The following is a 21,926-nucleotide window of genomic DNA, read 5'->3' as shown; positions in this document are numbered from 1 at the left end:
GTGGTGCCATTCAATGTCCAGAGCCCACCCCTCCCAGGGGGATCCACCTGGGACTGGATTCCGAATGGATCTACTGCTTTGCTTAGCGCTTCTCTTTCCTTAGTCTTCTCCAGTCCCCTTTGGGGGCAGAGCACTACCCCCAAAATCTAATAAGAACCCCCCGACGGAGCTCTCAGACTTGGTGGCATATCCCTGGCTGTCTCTGGAGCACCTGAGACCCACAAACTGGTTTGTGATGCTACTTTCCTCCTCCCTGCCCTGGGGGCCTCAGGAAAATGGAGCTACTTCTTCCATTTTTTAAAATTTAGTCGTGTTCCTTGTGGGCGGTGCTAATACTGAGGTTGGCTTTAAGGTTCAGTAAAAACAGTGATGTAGCTTTCAGCTCATGACTAAAATCCCAGGGCGAGCCCCAGTGCCTGAAGTGCGTGCCCCGCGCCATCCTACTTCCTCGAAACCTCCCAGCGGCCCTACGAGACGCCCGCTTTTGGAGACTGAGTCGACAAGAGGCAGATCACCCTTCTCAGCATCACAAAACGTGTCCTCGGCAGAAGCAGCAAGTTTTTACGATCCCCAAACTCATTTTCTATACACTGAGTCCCACTGGCTCCTTCCCCAGCTCAATGAGAATAAAGATCCAGCTACCAAGTCATCATGGAGGAATAAAGAGAAAGAATAAAAGTCCCCAGCCCTGGCATTTCAAGCACGTATGTTTTTTTCTCCAGTCAGTGACAGAGAGGTTGGCATTCACTGGAGAGTCCAGCTATGAGTTGACTGAAATCCAGCTCCGGCCTCCAGACTCTCGTCTGAGAAATCTAATATCTGAGACAGATAATGTAATGGGCATGTGAGTCACCCGTTTCCTGGGATCCTCCAAGCTCCAGCCTTGTATTGAGTTAGGAAGACAGGCACCTGGCCCCATTATTCTATCACCCCCCCGTGAACCTGCCTTAACTAAGTTAAGACCTAACACCATGACCTCAGCCTTTGCAGCAGATGGGAGCGAGAAATGTGGGCATGGACAGTCTCCTTGAAGACATCGCCTTTCTGCTCCCAAATACCCCCGAAATGTGGATCCGACTCCCTCTCAGAGGTGGGGGCTGGTGTGATGCTCCCTTCTGGAGATGAATTTCTCGTTTCTTCTTACCGTACAAAACAGATTGTGTGATTCCATGTGCTTCTCGTTTTGCCTCTTCTTCCAGGAAGCTCAGAGATGGATTCGGAGCTCTAATGAATGTTTGTCCTTTTTAAACGTGTTTGGAATGTTTTCAGGCATTTCGTTGTAGTCAGGTTTGGCTGTATCTGATCACCTCCATGTGATGCCGTAAAAGACTAAAAGCTCACCGGACAGTGTCTCAGGGAGCACACGAGATGACGGAGCTCTCAGACTTGGTGGCATATTTTTAAAATGCCCCAGGGCACCCCTGTTCCCCTGGTGCCATGACCATAGAGCGGGCCACCATCCTCCTCATCTGGATGGCTCAGCCCTCCTGTGGGGTCCGGTCTCCAGTCTGTCCCCGCTTCTCACTCCTTATTTCTCTATCTTATAGCAAAATCTGTCACTGTCCTGACAGACCCAGCTCTGCACTAGGTCATCTTACAGCCTTCAGAAGTTCCCACACATTTACTTAGACAGGATTCTAAACCTGGACGCAGGATGTAGGGAGAGCGATACCCAAGGCTATGTGAGGTGTGATGGAAGCACTGGTTAACTCCACTGTGAGTGGCTTAGGACATCAACGTGCTGGTTTAAAATGCCTTATAATACAGAGTGAAATGCTAATGTGCACGTACGTTTGATATGGACTCGGAGCTGGAGGTGTTTATGGACCCCACTGGGCTGGGCACTGAGAACCCAGGGCATTCTGGGTCCCTCTCCTCTACCTCTGGGAAAGCTTTGTGGGAAAACTGGAGGAAGCCCAGCCACAGGATGAAGCTCCACTTCTCCAGGGCCTCCGGCCCCTGCCAACGCGAGCCACCGTGTCTCATGACACTGGGTCTTCACACGCTCGGCTCCACATGGCCCTTGGCCCCCGTACATGCTGCTGCCCAGCATGGACACCATCTCCTCCCCCCTGCACCTGGACAGCCCCTGCCTGTCCTGCAGAGCTTGGTCACTGTGGGAAGCCACCTTCAACAGGGTGGATGGGGTCACCCTGCAGCCTCCCCAGGAGGCTGTGCTACACACTGCCACCACTCGGAGCCTCTTGTGACAGATGGCCCACATCCTCCACTGATTCCCACGCATGTCCCTCAGAGGATTACGGGCTCTGCCGTCCTCACCGTCCTCGGCATCACTCTCTGAACATGCCAGGCACTTTGCGAGCGCTGGCCCACTTAAACTGCTCAGAACACTATGAGCCCCGTGTAGGGAGGAGATCGAGGCATGTAGAGGTGCAGCCATGGGCACCGTACCCTGGGACTGAGGGATGAACCATGGAATCCCCACCCAGGTCTGCTCCCTCCTAATCACCCATAATCACCAAGATCCTTCTTGCCTAACCTGCTCACCTCCGCCAAGTCTTTGCTCAAACCTCCCTTTCTCCAGGACACTGAGCCAGACCAACCGACCACTATAGCTGCGCCCAACATCCCAGTCCCCATTCGGTCACACTGTTCTTCCTGGGATCTTGCAGGCGTTAACTTTCAACGTCAATATATGTAATGTGCAGCTCTCCTCCTTTGTCTGTCTACCTGCTGGAAGGTGAGCTCCCCGTGGGGCACAGGCGAGCTCCGTGGGGACACAGGCAAGCTCCGTGGGGACACAGACCTTAAGAATGGAGCTCTGCACTCACGGGCACATCCAGCAGAAATGGGTAACCGCAGGCTGGACGAGTGAATGCACGATCGTGTCACCCGCACACCGGCTCCCCTGGACTGCTGGAGCCCAGCACGTGATGACAAAGGAGACGAGTGAGGGTTTGTCCTTGAACTGAAGTCCTGCCTCCTCGTCACTCTCACTGAGGAAGTGGCCCCCAGCCCTGTGCCAGTCTGTGCCGTTGTTCCTAGAGTCCCCAAAACCAGGGGGGAGGAGGACTTTCGAGCCTCCCTGGACTGATGGGACACGGTGCCACTTAGCCTCAGGAAGGGTCTCTCACCTAGGGTTCTTCCTGGCAGCTTGCCCTGGCTGGCTGCCTCTCCCCCTCCAGGCACCCCTCTGCTAGTCCAACCCGACCCTCCTTAGCACCTGGCCCGAGCAGGAGTTTTCCTGGATGCCACCGCTCCCCCACCTGGCCGTTGTGGGGAAGGACCCCCTCTGCCACCTCAGCTATCCAATTAAGTGGGCTTTCGGTGATGGGGGAAAGCGGGCTGTTTCCTTGACAGCAAATACCCAAACTGACTGAAACAATTAGTTTGTCTATTTTAAAACTGAATTCCAATGCTTCCATGGCAACTGAAGTTATTAAAAGATGTAAATTAAAGTGTTGCACAGGAAAGATGGCTTGGCACGGAAGGCACTTGTTTTGGGGAAAGAACACAAAGAACTTCAAACCAAGGGCATCCCCCTGCCTGGATGCACACTGCAGTCAGCTGGAGGGACACTGCTCCTGCCCCTGGGCCTGGCTTTTGTCACTGTCCCTCATAAGCCGGAGACAGATGAGGGGCTTTGCATGTCTGAAACCCCTTGTGCCAAGGAGGAAGCCTCAGGAGGGTGGGAGGGAGCAGAGCTGGCCTTTGTGACCTGGCGCTGTGCTGTGAGTCGAGTGCTTCCTCTCACCGGATGCTTCTGCAGAGGAGGCCGAAGCCCGATTTGTTCCCATTTCACAGTGCAGAACTCGAGACCCAGACAAAGGAAGCATTTCGAGGAGTCACACAGCTGGTGAGAGCGCAAACTGGGATTAGAACCCACATCTGGCTGGCCACATCAGGTTTTCTGAAACCATGCCAGATAAAATGGCATGGGTGGATCATTCCACTTAGTCCTTCTAATAATCATAAACGGCAGGATGGGGGGCCACTGAGACCTCAGGCTCCAGGGTGGGACAGATGTGGACGCTGACTGCCGTTGTGCATGGGGGACTCTAGGAAACAACGAATCCACCAATGGGGGTCATCTCCAAGTATTCTCACCACTTAAATTGCCCATGAATCCACGCACAGGTGACATTTCCCAACATCTGGAAGTATTTTTATTAACAGTTTGGGGAGAGGGGGAAGCTGCTGGTCTCTTGTGAGTAGACTCCAGGGGGCTGCTCCAGATACTGGCCCACATAGGGAAGCCCCCCACAGCAAAGAGTGATCTGGCCTCCTTGTCAGCTGGGCTGAGGGGGAGACACCTGGTCTACGGGAGGGACGGGAGGAAGGAATGATTGACTGATGGATGGATGGAAGGGGCAGTTTGAATGAGTCATTCCCAGTTAACAACCCAGCGGTTTTCATCCACACAAAGTCACCAAATGTTAGTTATCACTCTTCTAATTAAAACAGCCTCTGTGAACCCAAATGGCCCAAGGGAAAAGGAAGCTGCCCTAATCCCAGGAGCGTGCATCAACCAGTTCCAGCTCCTTCCACAGAACTTCCCTTGTGACTTAAAATAACCAATGATTTTTTAAATCCTTATTTTGCCAGGTCCTGGGAGAAGCACTTTATGTACATTAATTAATTAATCAATCATTATTTTTTTTGCAGCACTGGCTAATGATCCCAGGTCACACGTGCGAGGCAGATCCTCTCCGTGGAGAGCTACACCCCCACTCCCTCTTCCATCTTTATTAGGAGATAGGGTCTTGCTAAGTTGCTGAGGTTAGCCTTCAACTTGAGATCCTCCTGCCTCAGCCTCCTGAGCAGCTGGGATTCTGGACATGCACCACGTGCCCAGCTAGAGAATTAATTTATTTAATCCTCATAACCACCCACCAGCCCCATTTTACAGATGAGGAGAGAGGGATGGTGAGACATCAGATAACCTGTCCAAGGCAACATAGATAGTAAAGCAAAGAGTTTAGAGTAGGAGCTTCAGGACCTACCAGAGCACCTAGAACTAGCACATTCATCAATGAGTGTATGGGAAGAAAATAACTTCCTGCCCTCAACTCGATGAGTAAGTATAATGTGTTTCCTTGTTTTGACTTGTGAAAGCAATGCCTCTGGGAAACATTAGCACAAAGAAATTCTGAAATTGAGCACAGAGCTGAAAACTCAAGGCAGGAGGCTTCAGGGGCCATTAGCCACATCCCAAACACTCTGCTCATCACTTTGAAGAGGGAACGGGGATTCTGGAGGCTCTGCCTGTGCAAGATGTGTCTATAGCTCACCCTCTGACTGCATCCCCTGAGCACAGGTTGCTAAAGTTCACATTTTTAGCTAACATTCTGGGCGATGCTTTTCTTAACCTTGCAAGTTGCTATTTTACTAGCAGCTTCCTTTTGGGGCATCAGATGGCAGATTGGATGATTTAAGGGGGAAAAATATGGTTGTATTTGAAGTTTATTTTTTTTTAAAGCCTCCGGGAGTCTAATGTGACATTCTGGGTAAGAACACAGCATCAGTTGATGCATATGACATCTCTCTTAATGATGTATGAAATCTCTTCATGGTGGCAGATCACCGAGGGGGTGGAGAGCAACATCACAGGAAACCTGCCTCAGCCTGGTAAGCCATGCTGCCACCCTATCTCGGGAGGCGGAGAGGCTCCGAGGTCTGGGAGCTCCTCCATTTGCAGAAGGCTCATCCATCCACAAGGGACCCAGAGACCATCTGGCCTCACTAACCGGGTTGTAGGCATCAGGGGGCCAGTAACATGCAGGCTGTAGGGAGACCGTCCTTCAATGTTCCCCCGTCTCTGGGACAAAATGAGCTACACCCACAGAATCCACATACATTTGTGGGATAATCCAAAGGGATTCTGTGTGCACCAGGGCATCAAGAAATGGGGGAAAGCCTTCCTCCCCAAGCCAAAGCCATACTGTGCTTCAGGGGCCTCTCACAAATGCCTTCTCGCCTCCCATCATCCGCCAAGGTCTCTAGAGAAAACCGCTCCTCGATTCTCTACCCATTAGGACTAAAAGTTACAGATCAGGCAGCTGAGGAAAAACCCCAATGAGCTCTTTGCCTTGGAGTCTGCTTTGTTCAGGTGGAAGACGGAAGAGGAGAGCCCATCACTGAGCAGGGGAGTTCATGGATGATGTTGGGAAGAGTCCTTCGTCACTTCTGCCCGCCTTGCCTTAGCCAGAACTCCATCACGTGGCCCCGTGAACTTCAAGGGAGGCTGGGAAATGGAATCTATCTGTGAGCACAAGGGGAAAAAGAAGTGGGTTTTGATGTAACCAGAGCTGTCTCTACTGTAGGCATTAAGCAAAATCCTGTAAGGCTCAAATCAGTCTGGGAAGCCAGGCACAAACACACGCCATTGTCTTTCAATTACCCGAAACGCAACCCTTAGGTTACGGTAAACTCTCAACTATGTCACTCAACGGCACCTTGAGAGGAAGACAGGCAGAAGAAAGCAGGACACTGCCAGGTTGCCACTTAGATGTGAAACGGAGGTGCTGCCGGCTGACAGCTTGGGATGTGCAGGGCTGTGTCCCCAGGCTGCAATTGCCTGTCCCGTCTGATCCCCCCACCTTGATGGTACTGCTAGTGACAAGGATCACCCCGTGCAGAGGAGAAGCTGAAATGCCCAGAGCCGGCATGCCCAGGTCACTGTAACCCCAGAGTTCAAGTGCTTCACCAGGTGGCTTTCTGTGCTGTCCCTTGAGGGCGGAGTGTCAGGGTTCCTACTTTCTAGCAGTGTTATTTGAACCAAGGCATTAGCTCGCAGGGAAGAGAAAACATTTTCATAAAATATTCAGGATGTGAAATATGAAGGAAAAGACATATCCACAGGAAAGTCACTCATCAAAGTGATTTTCTTACTCGACTGCCATAGGAGTCTGGTGTTCCATCCTGAACAAGGAATGAAAAGAGGGTAGGTAGCAAAAGACACCTTGCTTATCAGGCAGAGCTATGGCACGCAGCCCCAGGCATACAGGGTCCAGACTCCAGATGCAGAGAAACCCGTGTGATCAAATTCCTCATTGCAACAGTGAGTGGACCATGGGTGTTCGTCATGCATATCAAAGGCTGCCTCTTCCTCCGGGGTGGTTTATTTACCAATATGGCGGGTGGAATGCTGAGAGATGGATAGCTATCAGGCTGCTACAGAGGAGCCTTGTTTCACACTTGGAGAATGCGAGGGAAAATTATCAGGGAGAGGATTATATTTGTGTTGCAGCTTATTGGATTTTTCTTCTTCTGGAGTCTGGAGGGATTTTTACAATATTAACATGCATGTATTTTAAAAAAACATCTGAAATATGAATGTGTTTTAAAATCAATATATACATTTAATGTGGTGTTGCTTTTATATCCTCTCTACCCCCACCCCCCCAAATACCCTACATTAAAGCGAGGCTGGGAATGATAGCCCACAGCGTCTGAGACTAGAGACAATATAACCCATGGTTCTGTATGGGACCTGATTCAAGTATCCATTTCTCTCACCCTGTGGACTTAATCCCTGTGATAATAAACTGGCTACTTGTAGAGGCTTTGAATAGAAGATCCTAAAGGCAAGGGCTGGATCATTCCAATTAAAAATACAAACCAAACTTAAGGGGGGAAAAAGCCAACAACCACTTCCCTTTAAAAAAATAGCACTACATTTTAAATATTCATTTAAATGTATAGTAATAAACCATTATGCATTTTAATCTGTTTTCCATTTGACAGTATTTCATTTGCAGACTCTCTGTGGCTTATAAAAATAGACCCAGAGTTCAAATCCCCACAGCATGAGATTTTTCACATTCTCTAATTTGCAGTAATATATTTGTGTCAAATTCAGTCTATAAGCCCCCAGGGAACAACACTGGCACTTGGGCCTCTGAGAAAGCAGGCTGAAGTTTGAGTCCAGGCCTCATGTGGGGCTGTGGACCAGGGCTACGTGAGACTTGGGTACCTCCCCAAATGCCACCCTGATTCCTCTCCTTCTGTGGATCAGCTTAGACCAGGAAGCATGATCCCCCGGTGTCCGTTTAGTTCCCACAGTTCTGAGTTCGCCAAAGCCTATTTCTTTATCTCTTTGGGCCCGCAGCTAGACTACATTTCCCAGCCTCCCTTGCAGTTTACAGGGTCATGTGACTGAGCTCTGGCCAATGGAAGGTGGTGGAAGAGTCTGATTCTTCTAAGCATGGCCCATAGGCCCTTCCATGACATGGACACTGCACTCTCTCCTGTTCCTTCCCTGAGCTGAATAACTCAGATTTTAAGACAAGTCCCTTAACCTCTCTGTATCTGATAGCAACACGGTAGGGAATAAGTGGGATTAAGTGTGCAACTGTAAAATGCTTGGGACATAACAAACCTGGCCCCCGAGAAATGCTAACAAGCCATCACTGCTGTCATTGCTACTGCCACTGTTACAACAAGAGCTAGTATCTTAGTACCCCCAGTGCTTCGAAGAGTGCCTGGTGTGTAGTATGCTGATATTGCTATTAACTATCATTATTACTTTCTGCAAAATATGTCTAACAGTAAAAATCTACCAGAACTAGTAAAATCATGGGTATATGGTCTTATCATATTACCTAGCATTAGGAAAAATATGAGCTTTTAATAGACTCTGGTCTCAAGTGCCACCTATGCTGTGGGGGAAGGCAGTGGAGGCCAAGTGGATGAATACAACAAAATCAGTCTTCACATTTTCCATAATTTGCCCTTGTAGTCTAGGTCAAATTGGGACCCTTGAGGCTTTGACCCAGGCAGAATCAAGCACAACCCAGAAGCAAGCCTGGCCAGGGTTCTGAACGGGCGCTCAGGACCCTTGAGGATCTCATATTGAGCACAATGGGTCCATGAACTTAGGTCAGCAATGAGAACTTTATTTCCACTGGTCTTTAACCATAAGCTCTATGCTCTTTCCTGACATCGGCCAGCCACACAATCATGTAGCATGATGAAGACCTGTTGACTATATTACCATCAGAAATCACCGGTTTCTTATTTTTAAGTTGCATTATAATGGTCAGAGATAACTCAAAGTACCATAATACTTATGACAACTTCCAAATTATGATGATTACTAGACTTGCTTATTTAAAATGTTATTAATGAAAGCAAAGATTTGACTGAATCCCGTTATTTTTGTACTAAATGTATTTCAACATAATTTCCTTTGTGATTCTAAGTAGTTTATGTGACGTATTTTAAAACTCTGTCCCGCACTGAGGCCCACAATTCTCCCTAGATGCTCCAGGGGTTCAAGTTACAGAAGCAGTTGAGGGGCTCTGGGTTTGAAGACCCTCAGTCACCCCGACACGGGAGCTAGGTGTGCAGTGCAGAAGCCCACTGGTGGTTGCCCCGGCACCTTCTGGCAGGTCTTTTAACTCCCCAGGGCCTTCTGATATTGCACCTATAAACAGGAACTAATAATATTCTCCCCAAATCCTTCCTAGGATTATTGTGAGATTCAAATATGATGCGGCAGGTGAATCTGACGGCTGAAAGTAATAGACTCTGCACAAATTTGGGGCGTCAATCATATCATCCCTTGGAGCAGTAATAGATCCTATTCTCCGACTCTTCAAGCGTGTTCCCTAAGCGCCGCCCCAGGTCCTCCTAAGATGTGACCGAAAAAAGAAAAATTTGCCAAGAGCTTTGCCTGGCAAATCCAGTGGAGATGCCAGAGTCAGATTTGGGGGTGAATCCTGGCTGTGCCCTTACTAATGGCAACTGAGGAGGACACCCCTTTTTTGAGACTGTTTTCTCTTCTTTAGAGTGGACAGAAGGACGGTGGCATGAGCCTCACCAGACAAATGCATTAGAGAGTGCCTGGCAAGTGACCCCAGTGTGGCACAAGATGAGATGGGAACAGAGGGGACTCATCCCTGTCATGCCTGTGGCTCCTACACTGTGGAAGGCATTTAATTCTCGTGGGACACCTATGTGCCCCTTACCTTTCCAGACCCTCAGTCATGGGCACCCTGGAATGTATCCTAGCTGGGAGTGACGGAGGACGGCACCTGGTTTGAGCTGTGGATGGAAGGGCGAGGGAAACCTCCCAAGAGATCCCCACTCTCTTTCTCCCTCTGCCCTGTTGCCGGTGGAAATGGGGGAGGTGCCTGGGGACACAGAGGAGCAGGAGATGGAAGGTTAGGTAGGCTCCCTCACTACCTGGAGAGAGCTACCCGAGAGTCTCCCAGCTCCCACTGGATATGCTGCAAGTCTGAGAGATAACCCCCGCAGTGGGCGGGCTACTGAGATTTTCTGGCCACCTTGAACTTCAACTCAGCCTCACCTTCCTAATCCACCAATTAAATGGGAAAACCAAAAAGCTGGCAGCACCTCCTTCCAATGCTATGGCTACATCTTCTATGAGACACACCTGGAGACCAGGGTCTCTCTCCAGGACAAGAGCCCACAGCATGCCACCCCTTTGCAGGGTCTGAGCAGGATCTAGTGCAGGACTGAGTATGCCCAAGGAAGGGTACCAGTGGTCACTCTCTGCACTTCAGCTATCTATCCACTGCTCAGCGATGGCTGACTGCATCTCAGAGAATGGCCTTTACAGTCAAAGCCCATGTTAGCAGAAAGCACTACCACACTGTCGTCTCTCCAAAAATGCAGCTTTCTCTCTCTCTCCTCCAAAAACGCAGTAGCTCTGAGCATGGCAGGGAGCTCCCAATGCCGACCTGGCTGCCCATGTGTAAGGACAGGTATGGGACCAGAATCCCTGCCTGTGCCGGGGCAGAGCACAAGACGTAATTAACACGTTTCAAATCAGCATGTAAAACGTGTCAGATGTTTGAGTATTAATTAATATTTTTTGCAAACTAATTACATTAGCATGACAAGGCCAGGAAGACACTAGAGGAGTTTACTCATTTTGTCTCACTTCTCTTATTTAATGGCTGCATGGATTACCACGTTATTGAATTTTTAGGTTTTTTTTTTTTTTAATTTACCAGAAACGATCTAAACACCACACTATTTCACAGCTATCATCATTTATTCATAGCTCAATAGAGGAAGCCGGAATGGCAATAACTCTCTTCTTCTCACCCCCTAATTGTCATTCTGGTGAGATAAGTGGGATCTCAGCCCCACGTCAAGCTACATTAGTGCCGAGAATCGGGCACAGTCACTAAGTTTCTGCAAAGTGTGTGAGCATCATTTGTCATGAGGGCTTTGTGCTGAGCAATGCAGGCTGAGCCCACGGGGTGAGCAGGCCTGCTTCTCCCATCCTAGCTGGTTGAGAGGGCAGAGTGTGTAGAATCAAATACTAATGTTGCCTATAGCCATATGGCCTCGGATAGATCCACAAACTCTTCAGAGCCTCGGTTTTATCGTCCGTTAAATGAAGGTCATAGTAATACCCTCCCAAGTTTGTCGGAACAAATAAAAGAGGAGATGCACATAAAAGGCTTAGCACGGAGCTTAGTGTCCAGGGGGCCCTGAATAAATGCTGGCTGCTCTCACGGCGACCACCGCCACCACCGTGGGCACCACCACTGTCACCTTCAACGCCCTTCATCCACGTGTCCAGCTGAATCCCCAGCCCCCCTCTCCCCACTGGCTCCTCACAGTCACTCCAAAGCCATCTCTTTGCTCTTTATAAAAAGTGCTTCTGGACTCTTCACACATTCCGTGGAGGGTGGTATCCAGGTATACGGCTCCCAGCGCCTCTTCTGGGCTTAGAACAAGGGTGTATGGATGAGTAAGAAAGACCCAGCCCGTCTGAAGCCCCCCACCCCGGCTTCCTGGGGGCCTTGAACAGGTGCTCACTCCCTGCCCCCTGAGCCCACCTCTGTTAGAACTTGGCTGAAAGCATCTGTCTGCCCATCTGGACCTTACTACATCACAGGCTCTTTGAGAGCAGACAATGGTGTCTTACTCATTTGAAGCTATCAGGGCCTAAAGAGCGGCAAGCTCCCCCCAAGAGGTCCATCTGCTAACAAATACACAGTGAGCTGTGCTGCAGGTCCCTGAGCCAAGCCTGGATACCACCCCAGCTCCCCCCTCTCCTCCCCTCTGGCTAGAACCAGAACTTCTATTATCCCCTCAGGGGCCCCCAGGACCCCACCTGCACCTCTTCTTTCTTCTCCCACCCTTTCTCCTGGCCTGGAGTCCCCACAATCAGCCCGTTTAACGCCCCATCCCTAATTTCTTTCTGAACGGTTCCAACACCTTCCTTCTGGGGTCCCATCTCCAGGTCTCCACCTGCCTCTTCCCCAGAAGCCCCACCGCCATGGCTGAGTCCACTTCCCCTCCCGCCATTGACAAAACATGCTGATCCTTGGGATTATGCAACATTACCGGTGATGACAGGCTGGAGCCTCCGCTGCTCAGCCTCATTTGGTGCGCAGTCTGAGAGCTGGAGTGAAGTCTGAGCCCGGGAGCACATCTTTTGATCTTAAACAGTCAGAAGGGTGGAATGTATAATGCTATGGAAATAAACGGTGTCAGAACTGTAGGAAATAATTTATGGTGTGGGAATGGGCTTTGTGATCACAGAGCACTCGCAAAACCTTAAAACAGAGAGTCCACTGGGCTAGTTGGGCTGCAGCGGGGGAGCCTTGAGAGAAGAGGGTTCAGAACACAAGAGACCCGGTTTCCGGTTCAGGGTTGCAGGACGCAGCCTGAGAGACAGTGAGCGAGTCCTGACCCCACTTCCCAGGTGCCCCTGCTGGTGCCTGGCAGCCCTGGGGGTGATTCTCCATCTCCCTCTGTTACCTGTGACTCATTAATCAGCCACGGGAAGCCTCAACCTGCTCACCTGTAAAACAGGGGAAACAACTGTCATCCCCCCGTAGGACGACAGTGACGGTAGAACTGAGTACGATCGGGTGCACGGAAGGACTGTGAACTGCCTGCAACGCTCAGCCACTAACGCACAGTCAACTTTCTCTCCCTTTGATTCCTTCTCTTCATTAATCCGTTCTATCCATGAACTTGCAGTGTGCAAGTGGTGGGTCCTAACTCACCCTCAAGATCTTAAGGTAATGGACACTCCTTTCTTACATATATATATAGAAGAGACAACTCTGCACTTTTATCAACTCTGCACTTTTCCAGGGATCTTTCATTCATGCCCATGGAATAAAGAGCTTCTGGAAGATTCTAGGGCTGACGTTTCCTTTGGGTTTAGAGGTCTGAGTTGGATCCAGTTGGTGCTTCTGCTGTGCCCTGTGCAGAAGGAACTACCAAGCCTAGTGGCAAAGTGACAGCTCCAGTGACAACTACTCGTGACATTCAGGCTACTATGCACCAGGTGATAATGTCACACGGTCCCTTCTCCCTTCTCAGAAAAGCTGTGCTGCACGGCTCATTCTTTATCCTCACCCTGTGGAGGGTGAAGGAGGTAAAGAGAGGAATGACAGGTCACGGCTGGGGACAGGGCGGTGCTGCTCACAGCAGAGAGAGCCGGGGCATCGCAGTCACACACCGGGTCACACGCAGTCCCGGCTGCGTCATTCCTAAGTCAGTCTGGTCAGCCTGTGTCACCTCTCTGGGTCTCAGTTTCCTCACCTGTAAGATGCAGACATTTGTAGTAATTTGGAGATTTTTGAAGCTCACTTGGTGCCTGGGACTCGTGCACAGGTGGTGACCAATGGCCAAGGCAATGGGTGCTGCCAGGGAGGCTCTCGCCCGTTTCCCACTGGTGCCTCTGGGTGTCGGTCTGCTGTCCACGGCTGTCCCGGGCACCTGATGTCTGCTCTTCCTGCAGCTTATTTCCCACTCAACCCCCAGCCCTGCCTCCACTCTCCCTCTTCTTAGCACATCTATTGCCCTCTGCTATTTACCAAGAAAATGAAGGCCACCAGCACGACCTCTTTCAATTTTCTTCCTCTCCCTCAAATTCATCCACATGTACTCGCCATCCTTTGTCTCCTCAATGTCACAGGGGAAAAACGTCCCTTCTCAGTCAGGTCAGCACCACCACTCCCCAGCAGGTTGCTAAGCCGGGCCACTCAGTGGTGATCGAGGCCAGGACCCTCTGGGATGCTCCTCCGGCTGCACCCATCTGAGCTCTGACCCACCCTGGTATCCTGAGGCCTCTTCTCCAAGATTCCGCCACCTTAAAATTCCTTTTGAAATCTTGTCTTTCCCTCTGGCCAGGGGCCCATCATTCTCTGGGCTCAGATCCTGGCCAGTGTCCACTGTGGCTTGTGAATCCTGTCCCTTGGCTCTCTGCTTGTGCTCCCCACAGCTAACTCCTGCTTCCACTGCCCACGTTGGACGGGGTGCTGTCGAGGACCTTCACGGTCACACACTGGCCATGCCCAGCCGGACCCAGGCCTCTCTTCCTCAACCTCACAGAGCAGTTCAGGGTCCTCCTCTTCCTTCTACCCTCCTGCTCGTCAGACACTCGGCCTGGTTCTCCTGTGTTTGCTCCGATCACTTCACTTTGGGGATGTGCAAAAGGAATTCTGACTCTGGCTCTTCACCTCCTCTGTCGCTTCTACTCTCATTTTTGTTTTAACTTGATGATTGACCTAACTCATCCTTCAGGGCTCTGGGCTGCCCAGAGGGTTCTCCCCAGACTGCTCTGGAAGCCCCCATAAACCCTCCTCCCCTATCGAATCTAAACCACTGGTATAACCCTAGTGCCTAGTACTGGGTCTGGAATATAGTCAGCTGTCCCCTAAAGGTCCATCAAGTCGAAATCGCACCACATTGCCGCTGAAACTTCGAGGCCCTTGAATGAAAGCCAGCGGATCTTTCAGGTTTCTTTAAGCATTGTTTTGTGCCAACTTCAAGGCAAAGACGACCGAGTACAACCAGGCACAGAGTGCTCATGGGAAAGAGCTGCTGGTCCTCCCGTGGGCCTTGTCTTTGGGTGGAGGGAAGAGGGCCATGGATTCCAAAGTGAAGTAAGCCGTCCGAGTGAACTTGTGCCTGGTGAGGTGTGGTACAGTCACAGTCCAAGCCACAGACCTCAAAATGATTTCTAATCACTTTTTTTTTTGCTTTATATGAAAGAGAAAAGAAAGGGGGTTCATGTGAGTCTAGCTGTGGAACACCGCTTAGTGCCAGTCCGTCTTCGGCATTGCATACCAGGAGCCCACTGAAGTTCATGCCAACCGTGGGTGTCCAATTATCCTCACTTTGCAGGTGAAGGATTCCTTCAGGCCAGAGAAGGGATTTGACCAGTCATGTAACTTGTCGGCTGTGGGTTTGTGATCCTTGCCTCATCCGAACAACCCCGAAGCTCATGCCCTTTCTACTGTAACCCTCTCAATGCAACGGCTCCCTTGTCCCCTAGAAAATAACTGGATTCTCCAACGGGAAAGGAAGTCGGGGCTAGTCCACTCACGGCGAAGGAAGCTCAGCCCCTTCTCAAACGCACGGGTTTCCCTTCCACTGGGCCAGAGTGCCTCTCCTGGGCTCGGGCAGAGCCTGCTTTGTTTTCCTGAGAACCAGGCTCGAGACGGGAGCAATAAATGATTCCTCAGCCTGGGAGGAAGTTTCCTTCTGGAAAGAAGAAAAGAAAATCAGTGGGAGGGACGCTCCACCTACGTCTTCCCAGAGCCACTGGGTCTGGCCACCTGTGCCGCTCGCGCTTGCAATTATTTGGGATAGCAAAACTGTGATATCAATCAATCTCCATTCGATTCCTTTGCTGTGAAATAGAAGCAGTCCAATTTATCAAAATTGAGGGCCTCCACTGGGTTTATATTGCCATTAAACTATCAACAGGAAATCATTAAGGTGAGGCAAGAAACCAACTGGTAACTGAAAAGAAAGGCTTTCTTCCGAGCGCCCTGGCTGGCAAGCCGCTTTGTCTGGCTGTCAGCGTGGCCATCATGGGGCTGGGCCTCAGATCTCTGTGTTAATTTGCAGTTGGTGGTGGAGAGAGCACCGACGTAGACATTTGCTCTCCAACGGCTGCGCCCAGGTAACTTGGTTCTCTCTCAGCAGGGCAAGCTGCGTGACGATAAATAGGGGAAAATGTGTATGCATTTGTGTGATAAAACAGGCTTAATGATTCTGAAGGGGAAGGAGTCCACAAGACGCACAGTAGCAACTGAGGAACAAAATGGCACCATGCAGGGCCAATTAATGTGCAAATATGTGTGTGCGGACTCGAATTCCATTCATCATGTGGACATGGAAATTGGGCCATTTATCTGTTATATTATGTATGTGACATCTTAGTTTGGTTCTTACAGGCTGCTTGGGGACAAAGGGCCATGTGCTTTGCTGCTAGCAGAGGGAATTTAAGATAAATTCTTCAGCTGTCATAAACATTGCTGGGCAGAATTTGGTCGGAAGATAAAGCTCTCTCCTCTGCAGGGTTTTAACATTTCTCAATAGCCCGTGTGCCATCCTATTAAAACCGTGTGTGGTGAGGGAGGGGTGGCATATGCCATGAAAAATTATTGGCACAAACAGCTTGCTGTCATGTTTTCAAAGTCCAGATTTAGCAAATGTTATTCGCATATTCACTGTCAATCTGCAGAGAGAAAGGGAACTGGCAAAGCCATTCCTCATCACTGATTCTGTGGATTGTAATTCCTTTTGTCTCCTTTTAACCAGGGTCTCTTCCACAGGTGGGGTTTGTCCTGCTTAAATTACAACTGTTTGTCTATACTTAGGGGGAAGAAAAAGAGATTTCAGAAGAGGACCTCAGAGAGGCACGTTCCCTGAGCCGCTATTATTTACCTAGCCACGCGCACGGAGCATGCATTAAATAACGGTGATGGCTTGCTCTGATGAATTGCCATTAGAAATTCAATTAATAAAAGGTTACCTCCCTGCAGCTGTGCAAAAAGAAAAAAAAATATATGATCTGGCTGCAGCAATAACAACTTAGCCTTAGAACAATGGTTAGGAGAAAGAAAAAGAAGAAAAGAGACGTGTGCATCTGGGAAAGGGGACTCTGGAGTGGATGACTGAATGGATGGATGAAGTCCACTTCTGAAGTTTTGCCTGGGTGCTGGGTGTAGGGTCCTGTGTCACACCTCCCCATTCCCTCCATCCTGTGGCCCCCACCCTGGTCATCGCCTCTTCTTGCCCCCCACTATTCTGGTTTATCCTTTTGGGGTCTCCTTCTTCCCATCCTTGGCTGTACTTCTCCTCCTCCTCCCTCCCCTTCTCTCCTTTACCCTTTCTTCCTCTCTGACCTGCTTTTTCTCACCTCTCCCTCCCTCCTCCTTTGCCCAGTAAAAGGCCCTTTCCTGGTTACATAGAGTACACACCCCCTAGATGCAGAGACCCATACGCCTTACACATGGTCACCTGCGGAACCACGTCCAGACAGAAATGGAGAATGTCCATCACCCAGCAGGTCCCTGAGCCCCACCCTGCCACACTCTCAGAGGTGACCATTCTTACTTTTATTCCTCGAGACGAGGGCTGTCTTTACTTGGACACGGGGTACACTATCAGTTCTGGTATTTTTCTCCCTCGTGTTACGTCTTCATGATTTACGCACACTCTTCCATGTATCGATAGACAGTTCTTCTTGATTGTGGTCTTGTATTCCATTAGATGACTAGACCACTATTATTTATTATTTGGTTAATGGAAATTTGGTTTGTTTCCAGGTTTTGGAAACAATGATCGATCACCAATAAACCCTATGAACATTCTTTCATGTCCTCTAGTGAACATATGTACTTGTTGCTCTTGAACACGGAGGCAGAAATGGAATTGCTGAATCATTAAACCTTTTTTTCACTAATGCATTAAGAACCACGATTTTCCAGACCTTCATGTTGTAATCTGTACAATGGTGATAATAAATATCCAGCCACACATGGAACTATGTAACCCAGCTGTACCACTTCTCAACATTTATCCTAATGTCATCATACTTCAGTGACATACGCAGACCCATGCTTACAGCCGCACAATTCACAAGAGCCAAATTATGGATCGATACTCTAGGTGTCCATCAAGAGATGAATGCACAAAGAAAATGTGGCATATATACACATGGAGTTTTATTCAGCCATAAAGAAGAATAAAATTATGTCATTTGTAGGAAAATGGAGGGAATTAAAGACCATTATGTTAAGCAAAATAAACCAAACTCAGACGGTCCAGGGTCATATGCTTTCTCTCATATGTGGAAGCTAGAGAAGAAAAGGGAAAGGAAAGGGGGTGGTCTCATGAAAATGAAAGGTGATCAGTGGAGGAGAGGAAAGGGTCAGGGGGACAGAGGAAGAGAGCGAGGGAAGAAGGGGAAAGTGCTAGGGAATGATGTTGGATAAATCACACTGCTACATTGTGTGCACATGTGCATGTGTGAAACGATCTTGTTTTCTAGTAAGGACAAAGCATACTCAGTAATTCATTTTCCTATGAGAAATTCAGGTAGCATGCCAATAGAAATGTCCAGAAAGTGATATTAAAAATTAAAGATGTCTGTTTAAAGACACAAAAAAAGAAGAAAGAGAGAAAAGAACATCCTTCCATATGCGAATGCTGAGAAATTGAAAAGTGGCAACACACGTAAAGGCGTCCTGGTGTTAAATGGCCAAATGTGGCACAAATGTGAGCATGTGCCCTGGAAAAAGAAGGAAGATGGCAGAGCAGAGACCCGGGCAGCTGTCCGTGGTGCTGACCACAGAAAGACAGGTCCTGTGCTCTAGAATGGAGCAGCAAGTCAGGGTTTATGGAATGCCCACCGTGCCCAGGCCATGACCTGGGGGGGGGGGGCTGCATGTCGTGGAAGCTAAGAGTCAGTACTGTCTTACCCTCAAGACTTTGGTGGCCCTCAGAACGTCCCCAAGCTGTCCTGAGCTTCAGTCTATTTGTTTCTAAAATGGACATCATGAAAGCGTCTGCATCACAAGACTATGATGAGGACGCCATGACATGATCCTGCAAAGCATCCACATCATACCTGAATGTACTAGGTACAGAATAAAAGGACACTGGTGTTCTGTTCACAGCACACTAACAGATACCGCCACCTCCACCGTCACCTTCATGTTCTCAACAGCCGTCTGTGCTGTGCCTTGTCATTTCCATCCCTGGAGTGGGGAAATTTATTTGCATGTATAAACAACTCGTTCACATGGTTGGTCCCAAGTCACTGGGAAGCAGGTGTCCTGGAGGCTGTGTCCTCCGCCCTGCCTCTGTGCTCCTGCCCTTTCCCTCTCGATGATTATTTCCCAAATACCCGCTTTACTAGGATCCAAACTAAGTTTACATTGTGGATGGATTAGAGCAGCTGGAAAAGGTCTTCCCACCAAGACACTGTATCCAAGGGTATCAGACGTTGGAACTGGAGTGCCCGCTCTTTGGTAATGATCAGCCTTCAGACTTCATAGAACCCTCCAGAATCCATCTCCAAAGCTTCCTTCCACCATGCCCTCTTAACAACAACAGAGCAAAGGAAAGGACAACTACCCCCAACCATTGAAATGATGCATGACGTCACACAGAACCCAGGGCTTCCAAGAGCCAAGTCACTACCCTTTGTTCTATGCACATAGTGATCTGGGATTAGGAGAGCGACTGCCTCCGTGGCACCGGGTGCATTTTGGAGGTGCTCATTACATCATGGGCAATTTCTAAAGGGTGAACCCCTTCCCAGGGACCTCTGACCTACTTCATTTTTATTCTTTCCCAGTGTTGTCAACATCAGATACAGCTTCCCTGTGCCTCGGAGGCTGAGCAAGGAACGGAAAAGAAGGGTCTGAGCAGGAGAACCGGCTTTGAAGCTGCAACCATCTTTACCAGGCTATTCCGAACACCCTCCTCGAAGAATCGCATGACCGACCTGGTCAGTCCCACCCCAGCACCACGGAAACCCCTCGACCGACAATATACCAATCCCAAACACCAGCAGACCACCTATAGAGGAATCGCAACCAGGATACTCATTTCACCCCAGCACAAAAGAAAACCATTTCAGAACGCGTTTTAAAGGTGCAGCAGAACCATGTCTCCTACCTCAGCCTTGCTGGGAGCCAGACTTGCCGAAACCTGCAAGTTAAAGGGCGGGGGAAAAAAAGACATTAGCATTGATTCAACAAGAAGGTAATTGGATTAATTGTCTTTTTTAAAAGGAACTAGAATCAATAATTTGTTATGACCTGAGGGGACAAGGGGACAACGCACGCACACGCGCGCGCACACACACACACACACACACACACACACTGGGTACTCCTCCTTCCACCAAGCACAGCAACAGGATTTGTTTTTCCAGCCCTGTTTATGAGGTGAAGAGGATAATTAATATTTTCAACACATTATATCAATCTTGCCAGGGAAAAACAGGGGAAGGGCTGTGCTCAGTGCCCGTGCAAGGGATGATGATTACACAAACGCAGCAAAGCAAAGGCACTGAAGACATTTTGGAGTTTTGGTTTTTTTTCTCCCTTTAAGTTTCAAGTCAGTGTTATGAGAAGTTGCAAGTACGGCAACAACAGAGGCCTTATGTTTGCAAAATGCCTCAAAATATTGTGAAAGAAAGGATTGTGCCAGGCACTGGGCCAAGTCCTTTACATTTTTTTTTTGTCTCATTTAATCCCCAGAGCAAGTTTTATTATCCCCTATTCATGGCAGGGGACATGGGGCTTAGGAAAGTTAGGGAGATTTCCCAGATATGCAAGTTATTAAGAGACGGAAACTAGACTGGACTCCAAGGCAGAGGACCACAGACGTGCTGTCCCCCACCCTGTTTCAGAGGGTCTGATTCCCACACCACCCCTCCTGGGTCTGCAGGCTACAAGCAACATTTCTTTCCGATCCCTCCTAAGCAGGTTTCGACCCTGCAACACTCCCTGTTGACTTGGGCCACCGCAGCCGTGTCTTCTAATCGGAAAGTAGGACTGTCACGCACTGAGTAACATTCTCCCGACTTGTAAGGTGAAGCCCTGACCCCAGGGTGATGGTGTTTGGAGATGGGGCCTTGGGAAGTAGGTACGCTTAGATGAGGTCTGGAGGAGGGGGCTCTCGTTGTGGAGTCGGTGCCGGTAGAGCAAGAGAAAAGAGGAGCACTGCTTCTGCATTTTCCACCCAAGACACGCCAAGGAAAGGCCATGGGAAGATCCAGAGAGAAGGTGGTCATCTGCCCCCAAGTTGAGTGTTCACCAGACAGCTACTCGGCTGGCTCCTGGTCTCGGACGTCCAGCCTCCAGAACCAGCACACGCAGACCCCTCTGTTTAAGCCACCAGTCCATGGTATTTTCCTAGGGCCCACGACGGTCTCTAAGATAGGGACCAACATCACTCAGGGCTGGGCATGCAGCAAAGTGCTGAAGGAGGCATGGCTTCCTGAGATAGCTGACAGGCTCTGCGGCCTGCAAGGGCTCAACCTCAAGAAACCAGACCCGTCTTCCCCTGAGCCATGAGCCCCCAGACGGGGCTCAGCAGAGCCTGCTACCCACTGAGCAGCTTTCATGCATCATTAGCTTCCTAAACCAGGGGCCACCCTTCAGACGGACCTCCACCGGGAGAGTCCATTAGCCATGGCAGAAGGCCTGCCAAGTCATGAATCGAGGAGCTGGCCCTGGAAAAACACGGCGAGGCGTAACCACCATCAGAGCCGGAGCCTTCCTTCCCTTTGCTCTCTGAAGCCCGTTCAGGGCCGGCACTGGGAGCGCAGTTGATATTCCAGCCTCGGCCACATCCTTAAAGTACAGGAAGATGCCTTGATCGCACCACCTTGGGTGTTATGGAGGCACGCGCACCAACGGGCAGGTGCGCGTGTGGGTGTGCGCATTTCCGTGCTGAGACCCGTGAGTGGGCGAGGGATGAGTAGGATGCCAACAGCTGCAAGCCTTAGCATGACTCTGTCCTCTGCTTCACCCAGCACGCGGGCGACACCGTCCTCATCTGACCTCCCTCCGCTCTGTGGTCCTAGTGTGCGCTGCCTTTGTGTAGTCTACGCCGCACAGTCCCTTTATCCCCTCGCCCACATGCCAGCTCTCAGCACACCGCTGTCCGCGATACCAGCTCATTAAGAAAAACAGAACGAGAGCAGGGAA

At 49.8% G+C, this 21,926-nt stretch overlaps 1 protein-coding gene across 1 annotated transcript in view; it reads right to left on the bottom strand.

Moving 5' to 3' along the window:
* The window catches only part of Rbfox1 (RNA binding fox-1 homolog 1), a 1,611,415-nt gene that overhangs the window by 1,388,516 nt on the left and 200,973 nt on the right, over positions 1–21,926 (bottom strand). The window contains exon 2 of the mRNA XM_058579675.1: positions 19,885–19,917. The gene's annotated coding sequence lies outside the window, so the exon portion shown is untranslated. The remainder of the gene's footprint in view (positions 1–19,884; positions 19,918–21,926) is intronic.

Source organism: Marmota monax, unplaced genomic scaffold, assembly GCF_021218885.2.
Source record: "Marmota monax isolate L192 unplaced genomic scaffold, Marmota_monax_Labrador192_F-V1.1 WCK01_AAM20220418_F8-fsc00035, whole genome shotgun sequence".
Lineage (NCBI taxonomy): Eukaryota > Metazoa > Chordata > Mammalia > Rodentia > Sciuridae > Marmota > Marmota monax.
This window is presented reverse-complemented; position numbering and strand designations above follow the sequence as displayed.